Genomic DNA, 9710 nt, shown 5'->3' with positions numbered 1-9710 from the left:
ATTTTATGCCATGTTAGACCCTTAATTAAAGATGGTGAATTATTATGTAGTTTTAGTTTGCATTATTCTCCTGAATTAGAAGAAGGTGATAACTATTGCATTTGTTAGTAAAGCATTCTTCATTGCAGCAGCGTGTGTGTGTGTGTGTGTGTATCACTCTTCATTGCACAAGCGTGTGCATGTGTGTGTGTGTGTGTGGATCACTTCTCAGTGAACTGAATCAGCATTTCGATTTGTGTGTGTGTGTGTCAGTGAATCAACGAGTGCATATGTGTTCATATGTGTGTTTCTCTTCATTCTGAGTCAGTGTATGTAGATGTGTGTGTGTGTGTGTGTTCATCACCTTCCTGTTCTGGTGTTCTGGGTAAACCACGGCCTGAGGCGTGCCCTGGGGTCCTGCCCTCCTCCATTTCAGTCTGTTTGCATCCATTGGTGCTGCTGCTCAAAGTTCTGTCCATACTGGTTCTGGCCCCAATTGAGGCTGTCCTTTTCTCCAGTGTCCTGCATCTTCTCCTTGTCCAGCTCCTCCTTAACTTGACCCTTTTGCTTCTGTAGCTCCTTCAGGGCTTGCTCCTGCTGTAGGAGCTTCTTGTCAGGTTTGGCGACCTCCTGCTCCAGCAAGCTCCAGCCTGGTTTCAAGTCCTGTGTCTGGGACTCCAAGCCTGACTGATGGGTTCGATTAGCAGCCAGCTCCTCCTGAGCCATGCTCAGTTTCTGCTCTGATGCCTTGAGCTCTTACTGAGGGCAGAAACCTCAGAGTCTTTTCCGTACACGTCAGATTGAAGTTTATTGATGTTTTCCTTGCTTTGCTCCACGGCCTTCTGCAGCTCTGCTGTCCGGCTCTTCTCAGAGGTCAGCTCCTGGCCGAGCCCCGACACCTGTGCCTTCAGCTTATTTTCTTCTGGTGCTTTTGTCCATTCTGAGGTGCCTCCTGACCTCAGTTACTCCTCCTGTCTCTGGCACGCCCTTTTTGCTGCCCGATCATCCGTGTTGGTCCGTCACTGTCCTGCACAGTTTTAATGCAGAGTTGTTAAGGTCAGCATTCTTTTGCTCGGCCTCACTTTTCCTCTGGGCTTAATGGGCGTCTCGTCACAGCTCTGTCAGCTGAAGCTGTCTGGAGATCTCCCCCGTGTAGTGAAACGGGCCTTGGATTTAACGCTCTCCGTCTCCGCTGCATGAGATCGGTTTCCTGCAGCATTGTTGACATTTGCAGGTTGTTGTTGTGGGTCCAGCTGCTGTAGCATTTGGTCAGGGTCACATCAAAGATGGTAGAGGAGTGAGCAAAGATGGTAGAGGGGAGAGCAGGAGTCCAGGTCAGCCTCGGCAAAGCAGCCTGTAATCAAGCATAAAGAGAAAAAACAAAAACAAAACAAAAACAGACGAACAGGAAAATGATGTTGTGTTGGCTGTGTTATTCAGAGAGGGGAGAAACACCGGGCCAGGCCCTGTGTCAGCCTTCTCTCCCCCTTTTTTTGTTTTTTCTCAAAGTTATGTATGTATGTATGTTGGCTGTTATACTTTGTTGTGTTTGAAAATAAAAGTTGGTCTGATAAACTTATTTTCAGAATAACTAAATCTGAGACTTTGTGTCACTGTAAGATTATAACAGTGATGGCAATATAATTGTTTGTTGTTCAGCAGTACAGTGTCCACCATGTAATCAACTCATAACCCACCAAGCTGACAGGACAACACAGGTACATGTTAAAATTCTTAAGATCATGTTTAAAAGCCCAAAAAGGAATTTTCTTTCATTCAGTAATCACTTGTATTAATCAATCAGCAGAAAACATGTCACAATTTGAATCTTCTAACCACTAAATTTGTCGTGTCATCACTGGTTGGTCAGACCAGTGTCTCTCTTTGAAGTTAAGCTGTTGTCCTGCAACCCAGAGAGTTTATTTGTTAGTAGTGGATAAACTTTATCATTCAACAACAGGTGTATGTTAAGTTTCGCTGCTTTAACCTTGCTGGAAAATCTTCACGTGTTCATGAATGTAAGCTGTTTCTTCATTGCGTGTGTGTGCGTTTGTAGGTGGGTTATTTTAACTTTTTTCTCAAACGAGGCATTTCTCTAACACGTGCCTTTCTCATACATTTCTCTGCTTGTGTGTGTGTTTTTATCTTGTTTCCCAAATTTTGATTTCCCACCTTAAATAACAGCATTCCATGTCTTCAGCCAGGAGTTAGGGCTTGCTTGTGAGATTCAGGGACACCTGGTGCCAACAACAATTCAGTCAAAAACTTGCCTGAAAATTTCCAGTGATGGTAACTGATAACTGGAGGAGGAGATGTCCTTTAAGTTTCTTTTCAGGGTGGGGACAGAGTGAGGTCAAGCTGTAAACTTTTGAGCCAAAGCTTGGCCTGTCTGTCGTCCCAATTCTGTTTATGCTTTTGCCGCTGTACTCAGGTTTCCAGGTTGGGAGAAATCCACCTGTATTAACACACTAAAACATTTACTTAGTATTTCTTTTCTAAAAACCTCCTGATTCACTTCATCTGACTAGATTTTACTCTCTCTCTCTCTCTCTCTCTCTCTCTCTCTCGGTGCATACTTCTCACAGTCTGGCCGTTGCCTTTTATGGGCATGCAGAGTTCCTGTCACACACACAGCAGAAATTCGTGCTTGATCTCACCCTATATTATGATAAAACCAACAGTAAATCAAATGTAACCGCTTATATTATTGAGCTGAACCAAGGGACACTTTAAAAATCTTATAAATCCTGCTTCACACCACAAAACTGAAACAAATCACAGCTGTATTTATCACTCAGTCTTACTCTGCCGACTGACGTGTCGGTCTAAATCATGCACGATTTGTCTTTTCTATATCAAAACTCAGCCAGACATCAAACATTCACCCTAGTCATTCAAAACCTTATTTGTAATATTATAATCAGCAAAATCAGCGTCTTATTTACAGGTCTTTAACAGTATTTGCAAATCATAATTATAACACTCAAAAAACACGCTAAACCGGAAGCAAAAGTCCTCTGTGCGCTTCACAGCAGCCACCTCATTTGCATGTTCACACACCGTCTAAAAATAGCTCGCAGCGCTGCAGCGCGCTGTCGTCACACACAGTCTCACACACAGCTCTATTATTTTATATTACAAAGACGTCTTATATTTACAATCACTCTCAGGCCTGACACTTCACATTTCACAGTATGTAGATATTAACACAAATTCATCAAGAGTAATAATTTTATTTTAATTAAATAATTTCTCTCCTCAGAAATATGTCGCAAAATAAAGCCACATTCCCATGCTCTGAGATTCTTACACCTCCTCAACAATACATGGTAAGTTTCATATGTTTGACTTATTATTATTATTATTATTATTATTATTATTATTAGCAGTAGTAGTAGTATTGTTGTTGTTATTATTAATCTGTTTTTTTCTTTGGTTTTTGGCATCATGTTCATGTTTTTCAGATTGACAAGGAACTCCTGCACATGTTGACAGTACCGCTGCTATCTACACTCTTTTCTGAGCTAGATGATGGAGATCTTTAGAGGCAAAGGTGGAGGGCTGGAAGAAAAATGAGACACATCATGGGGACCATCTCCAAGGTGTGTGCTAAAATGGTTAGACCTGTGTTTAAGAACTTTTTATGCCCATAACATGCCAATTTTATGAGCAAAAATATCTATACATATGGTAGGCAAAAGTCCTAAGTTATTTTCATATTGTTATACAAATTATATAAGTGTCAGTCTGATATTAATAAGTAATTGATGAAGTCACATGGCTAATCTTGATCAAAATGAAAAAACAAACCTGTTTGGTTGCCTCATTTTGTGTCTGATTTGGTTGAGATAGATGAGTACTTGCCTTTTGGTCCTTCCAAACAAAGTATTCCTTTTTCGAACTGCTGCCTGAAAGCTAAATATTGTCATTATGGATTCCCTTTTTCCCTAGGATGACACAATACATGCAAGACGAGCATCCATCCTGAAGTCCTTGTGTGACTACGAGACTGCGACAAACTTGTGAAGGAATATACGGTGAGTTACATTCACAAGGTGTTCTGTGTTATGTAATTTAATGCAGGGATAATTTTGATATATGAAACAGCAAAATGTGACACCCTGTACAATTAAAACATATTGTAATTTTTCCTTGTTTTGTTTAATGTCAAATTTCTGAGGTGTGAAACCAGAGACATAGAATTTAGAATTTGGTAAACATATCAGCATATCCACGCTGATTGCTGAATTCCTTTTCTTTTTCTTTTTTTTTTTGCATATCTAGACTCAGACAAATGTATTATTATATTTCACATCACAGAACACTGAGGCCACGCTGAAGCCATGGAACAAACTGTGATGGGAGTGTATGTCCTACAGCAGGAGGGTGTAGAGCCTGGAGATGACCCAGAGAACATCGGTGTCCTGGTTGGAGGTGTGGAGATTCTCACTGGTTTGAGGAGCATTGCAATTGCTTGTGCTCTGTTATTTGGACCGATATACTGTCTGAACCTAAGCTACCCACCGGAGCTCAAATGCACTTTTGAAGTCTTGCAAAGGATTATCATGAAGCTGGATGGGCAGAGGTTTCAGATTCAGGGAAGCCAGATATTTTTCCATATTTCTGCAATGCAAATTTGTGTTTAGGGTTAGGGTTCAAAATTGTAAGTTATAAAATGTTCATAAGGACTTTGTGGTTTGCTCAGTGGACATTAGACAAAGATTGTTAGTTCATAAGTTAAAGTCTCATACACTTGCAGTTTAAACACTGATTCGTGCAAGATGGGCAATTGTTACAAAGGAAATGTACCCACAGGTTTTCACAAATTGTTTGAGTGGAGCAGTTGTTCTCAAACTTATTAAATGTTTTCTCCACACGTTAAATAGACTAAAGTTACCATTAATGGACACAGCCTGATTAAATGGAGCACTAATGAATGTATGCAAGAAACATAGTAATGCTCAATGTTAAATTGTGTTAAAATTCATGCTTTTTCTTGCAATGCATATTTTACTACATTTTACCAAAGTTGCTTTGGGGATATTATTCTTTGTTGGCAAACTATTCTTCAGACTATTTTTCTTTCAGTCAGCATGTCTTGATTGTTCTGTGGTCTCCTACATGTGTTTCTGTTAAAGAATGATGTACCAGTTATTTAATTCAATTCAATTCAATTCAATTTTATTTATATAGCGCCAAATCACAACAAAAGTCGCCTCAAGGCGCTTCATAGATACAGAGAAAAACCCAACAATCATATGACCCCCTATGAGCAAGCACTTTGGCGACAGTGGGAAGGAAAAACTCCCTTTTAACAGGAAGAAACCTCCGGCAGAACCAGGCTCAGGGAGGGGTGGGGCCATCTGCTGCGACCGGTTGGGGTGAGAGAAGGAAGACAGGATAAAAGACATGCTGTGGAAGAGAGACAGAGGTTAATAACAGATATGATTCAATGCAGAGAGGTCTATTAATACATAGTGAGTGAGAAAGGTGACTGGAAAGGAAAAACTCAATGCATCATGGGAATCCCCCAGCAGCCTACGTCTATTGCAGCATAACTAAGGGAGGATTCAGGGTCACCTGGTCCAGCCCTAACTATATGCTTTAGCAAAAAGGAAAGTTTTAAGCCTAATCTTAAAAGTAGAGATAGTTTCTGTCTCCCGAATCCAAACTGGAAGCTGGTTCCACAGAAGAGGGGCCTGAAAACTGAAGGCTCTGCCTCCCATTCTACTTTTAAATACTCTGGGAACAACAAGTAGGCCTGCAGAGCGAGAGCGAAGTGCTCTAATAGGGTGATATGGTACTACAAGGTCATTAAGATAAGATGGGGCCTGATTATTTAAGACCTTGTATGTGAGGAGCAGGATTTTGAATTCAATTCTGGATTTAACAGGAAGCCAATGAAGGGAAGCCAAAACAGGAGAAATATGCTCTCTCCTTCTAGTCCCTGTCAGTACTCTTGCTGCAGCATTTTGGATTAGCTGAAGGCTTTTCAGTGAGTTTTTTGGACATCCTAATAATAATGAATTACAGTCGTCCAGCCTGGAAGTAATAAATGCATGAACTAGTTTTTCAGCGTCACTCTGAGACAGGATATTTCTAACTTTAGAGATGTTGCGCAAATGGAAGAAAGCAGTCTTACATATTTGTTTAATATGTGCGTTGAAGGACATGTCCTGGTCAAAAATGACTCCAAGGTTCCTCACAGCGTTACTGGAGGCCAAGGTAATGCCATCCAGAGTATGAATCTGGTTAGATACCATATTTCTAAGATTTTCAGGGCCGAGTACAATAACCTCAGTTTTATCTGAATTAAGAAGCAGAAAGTTAGCGGCCATCCAGGTCTTTATGTCTTTAAGACATTCCTGCAGTTTAACTAATTGGTGTGTGTTATCTGGCTTCATGGACAGATAGAGCTGGGTGTCATCTGCATAGCAGTGAAAATGTATGCTATGTCTTCTAATGATGCTGCCTAAGGGAAGCATGTATAATGTAAACAGAATTGGTCCTAGCACTGAACCCTGTGGAACTCCATAATTAACCTCAGTGGGTGAAGAGGACTCTCCATTTACATGAACAAACTGGAGTCTATTAGATAGATATGATACAAACCACTGCAGCACAGTACCTGTAATACCTACAGCATGTTCTAATCGCTCTAATAGGATATTATGGTCGACAGTATCGAACGCTGCACTGAGGTCTAGCAGGACAAGCACAGAGATGAGTCCACTGTCAGAGGCCATAAGAAGATCATTTGTAACCTTCACTAAAGCTGTTTCTGTGCTGTGATGAGCTCTGAAACCTGACTGAAACTCTTCAAATAAACCATTCCTCTGCAGATGATCTGTTAGCTGTTTGACAACTACTCTTTCAAGGATTTTTGATATGAAAGGAAGGTTGGAGATTGGCCTATAATTAGCTAAGACTGCTGGGTCTAGAGATGGCTTTTTGAGTAAAGGTTTAACTACAGCCAGCTTGAAGGCCTGTGGTACATAGCCGACCATTAGAGATAGGTTGATCATATTTAAGATCGAAGAATTAATCAACGGCAGGACTTCTTTGAGCAGTTTTGTAGGAATGGGGTCTAAAAGACACGTTGATGGTTTGGAGGAAGTAATTATTGAAGTTAACTCAGAAAGATCAATTGGAGAAAAAGAGTCTAACTTAACATCAATGGTACTAAGAGTAGCTGTAGATAATATTACATCTGTGGGATGATTACTGGTAATTTTTTCTCTAATGATAAAAATTTTATTTGTGAAGAAGTTCATGAAGTCATTACTAGTTAACGTTAAAGGGATGGTTGGCTCAACAGAGCTCTGACTGTTTGTCAGCCTGGCTACAGTGCTGAAGAGAAACCTGGGGTTGTTCTTATTTTCTTCAATCAGTGATGAATAGTAAGATGTTCTGGCTTTGCGGAGGGCTTTCTTATAAAGCAGCAAACTATTTCTCCAGGCTAAATGATGATCCTCTAAATTTGTGACACGCCATTTCCTCTCCAGATTACGAGTCATCTGCTTTAGGGTACGTGTTTGAGAATTATACCACGGAGTCAGGTACTTCTGATTAGAGACCTTAGTTTTCACTGGAGCTACAGTATCCAGAGTCGTACGTAGTGAGGAGGTGAAATTATTAACAAGATAATCAACCTCTGTTGGGGTAGCGTTCAGATAGCTGCTCTGCTCTGTGTTGGTACAGGGCATTGAAGATGATAACAGTGGGTGGATTATATTCTTAAACTTAGTTACAGCGCTTTCAGAAAGACATCTACTTTGATAAAATCTACTCTCCACCGCTGTGTAATCAATTATTGTAAATGTAAATGTTATCAGGAAATGATCAGACAGGAGAGGGTTTTCAGGAAACACTGTTAAATGTTCAGTTTCTATGCCATATGTTAAAACAAGATCTAGAGTGTGATTAAAGTGGTGGGTGGGTTCTTTTACATTTTGAGAGAAGCCAATTGAGTCTAATAACAGACTAAATGCCATGTTGAGGCTGTCATTTTTAGCATCTACATGGATGTTAAAATCACCCACAATAATTATTTTATTTGAGCTCAGAACTAAATTAGATATAAAGTCTGAGAAATCAGACAGAAACTCTGTGTAAGGCCCAGGTGGACGATAGATGATAACAAGTAAGACTGGTTTCTGAGTTTCACAGCTGGGGTGGACAATGTTAAGCATCAGGCTTTCAAATGAATTAAAAGTCTGTCTTGGTCTTTCATTAATTAATAGGCTGGTGTGAAAAATTGCTGCCACACCGCCCCCTCGGCCTGTGCTTCGAGGTTTCTGGTAGTTAGAATGACTCGGGGGTGTTGATTCATTTAAACTAACATAATCATCCTGCTGCAACCAGGTTTCTGTAAGGCAGAGTAAATCAATTTGTTGATCAATTATTAAGTCATGTACTAACAGAGACTTGGAGGAGAGAGACCTAATATTTAATAATCCACATTTCACTGTTTTACTCTTTGGTTCAGATGTGGATACTGTATTGTTCTTTCTTTTTGATTGTTTATGTTTAAGTTGTTTGTTGCTGGTTTTTAGTTTGTTTTTTGTCTTTTTGGAAGCTAACACAGTCTCTATGGAGATGGGTTTTTGGGGGGGTAGCAGGAGGAGAGAAGCTGCAGAGAGGCGTGTAAGACTGCAACTCTGCTTCCTGGTCCCAACTCTGGATAGTCATATTTTGGGGGGTTTAATAAATTTGTCCATATTTCTAGAAATGAGAGCTGCTCCATCCAAAGTGGGATGGATGCCGTCTCTCCTAACAAGACCAGGTTTCCTCCAGAAGGTTTGCCAATTATCTATGAAGCCCACATCGTTTCTGGGACACCACTCAGACAGCCAGCAATTTAAGGAGAACATGCGGCTAAACATGTCACTCCTGGTCTGATTGGGGAGGGGACCAGAGAAAACTACAGAGTCCGACATTGTTTTAGCAAAGTTGCACATCGATTCAATATTGACTTTAGTGACCTCCGATTGGCGTAACCGGGTGTCATTACTGCCGACGTGAATTATGATTTTACTGAATTTACGTTTACCCTTAGCCAGCAGTTTTAAATTTCCTTCAATGTCGCCTGCTCTGGCCCCTGGAAGACAATTGACTATGGTTGCCGGTGTCTCTAGCTTCACATGTCTGAGAACAGAATCACCAATTACCAGAGTTTGACCCCCGGCGGGTGTGTCACCGAGTGGGGAAAAACGGTTAGACACATGAACGGGTTGGTGGTGTACCTGGGGCTTCTGTTTAGGACTATGCTTCCTCCTCACCGTGACCCAGCCGCCCTCTTTCCCCAGCTGCTTGGGGTCTGCCGGGGAACAGCTAGCGGGGCCTACGCTATCTTCGGCTGCACCAGCTACAGGGGCCTGGCTAGCTACGGGTGAATGAAGGGTGCGAAGCCGAGTCTCCAATTCAGTAATCCTGGCCTCCAGAGCTGCAAATATGCTACATTTGTTACAGATATCATTACTGCTAAAGGAGGCCGAGGAGTAACTAAACATCTGACACAATGAGCAAGAAAGTGCAGGAGGGACAGGTGAAGTAGCCATGGTGCTAACGAGTCGGCTACGAGCTAAGCTAAGCTAGCGAAACAGTACAGAGACAGTGAATGAATACTTTGGCTATAAATTAGGTAGTGAGTACACAGAAAGTGTGCTTCGGATGAAGCACGTGAAGATTATACTATGAAAGAAGAATGTATTTAAAAGTTGTTAATTAAA

At 41.1% G+C, this 9710-nt stretch overlaps 1 long non-coding RNA gene across 3 annotated transcripts; it reads left to right on the top strand.

Moving 5' to 3' along the window:
• Positions 1-1161: 1161 nt before the first annotated feature.
• Positions 1162-9379, top strand: LOC146380870 (uncharacterized). Of its 3 annotated transcripts, none has more exons than XR_014801387.1 (5): positions 1162-1697; positions 3242-3308; positions 3444-3581; positions 3931-4016; positions 4300-9379. It is a non-coding gene; the product is annotated as an uncharacterized LOC146380870 (long non-coding RNA). The 3 variants fall into 3 exon arrangements; XR_014801388.1 differs by lacking the exon at positions 1162-1697 and adding an exon at positions 1750-3171; XR_014801386.1 differs by lacking the exon at positions 1162-1697 and having other exon boundaries at positions 1754-3308.
• Positions 9380-9710: the final 331 nt, after the last annotated feature.

The sequence above is a fragment of the Perissodus microlepis genome, chromosome 9 (assembly GCF_051167445.1).
Source record: "Perissodus microlepis isolate ML-2025 ecotype Zambia chromosome 9, ASM5116744v1, whole genome shotgun sequence".
Lineage (NCBI taxonomy): Eukaryota > Metazoa > Chordata > Actinopteri > Cichliformes > Cichlidae > Perissodus > Perissodus microlepis.
The sequence above is the reverse complement of the archived record's forward strand: the minus strand, read 5'-3'. Positions and strand labels throughout refer to the sequence as shown.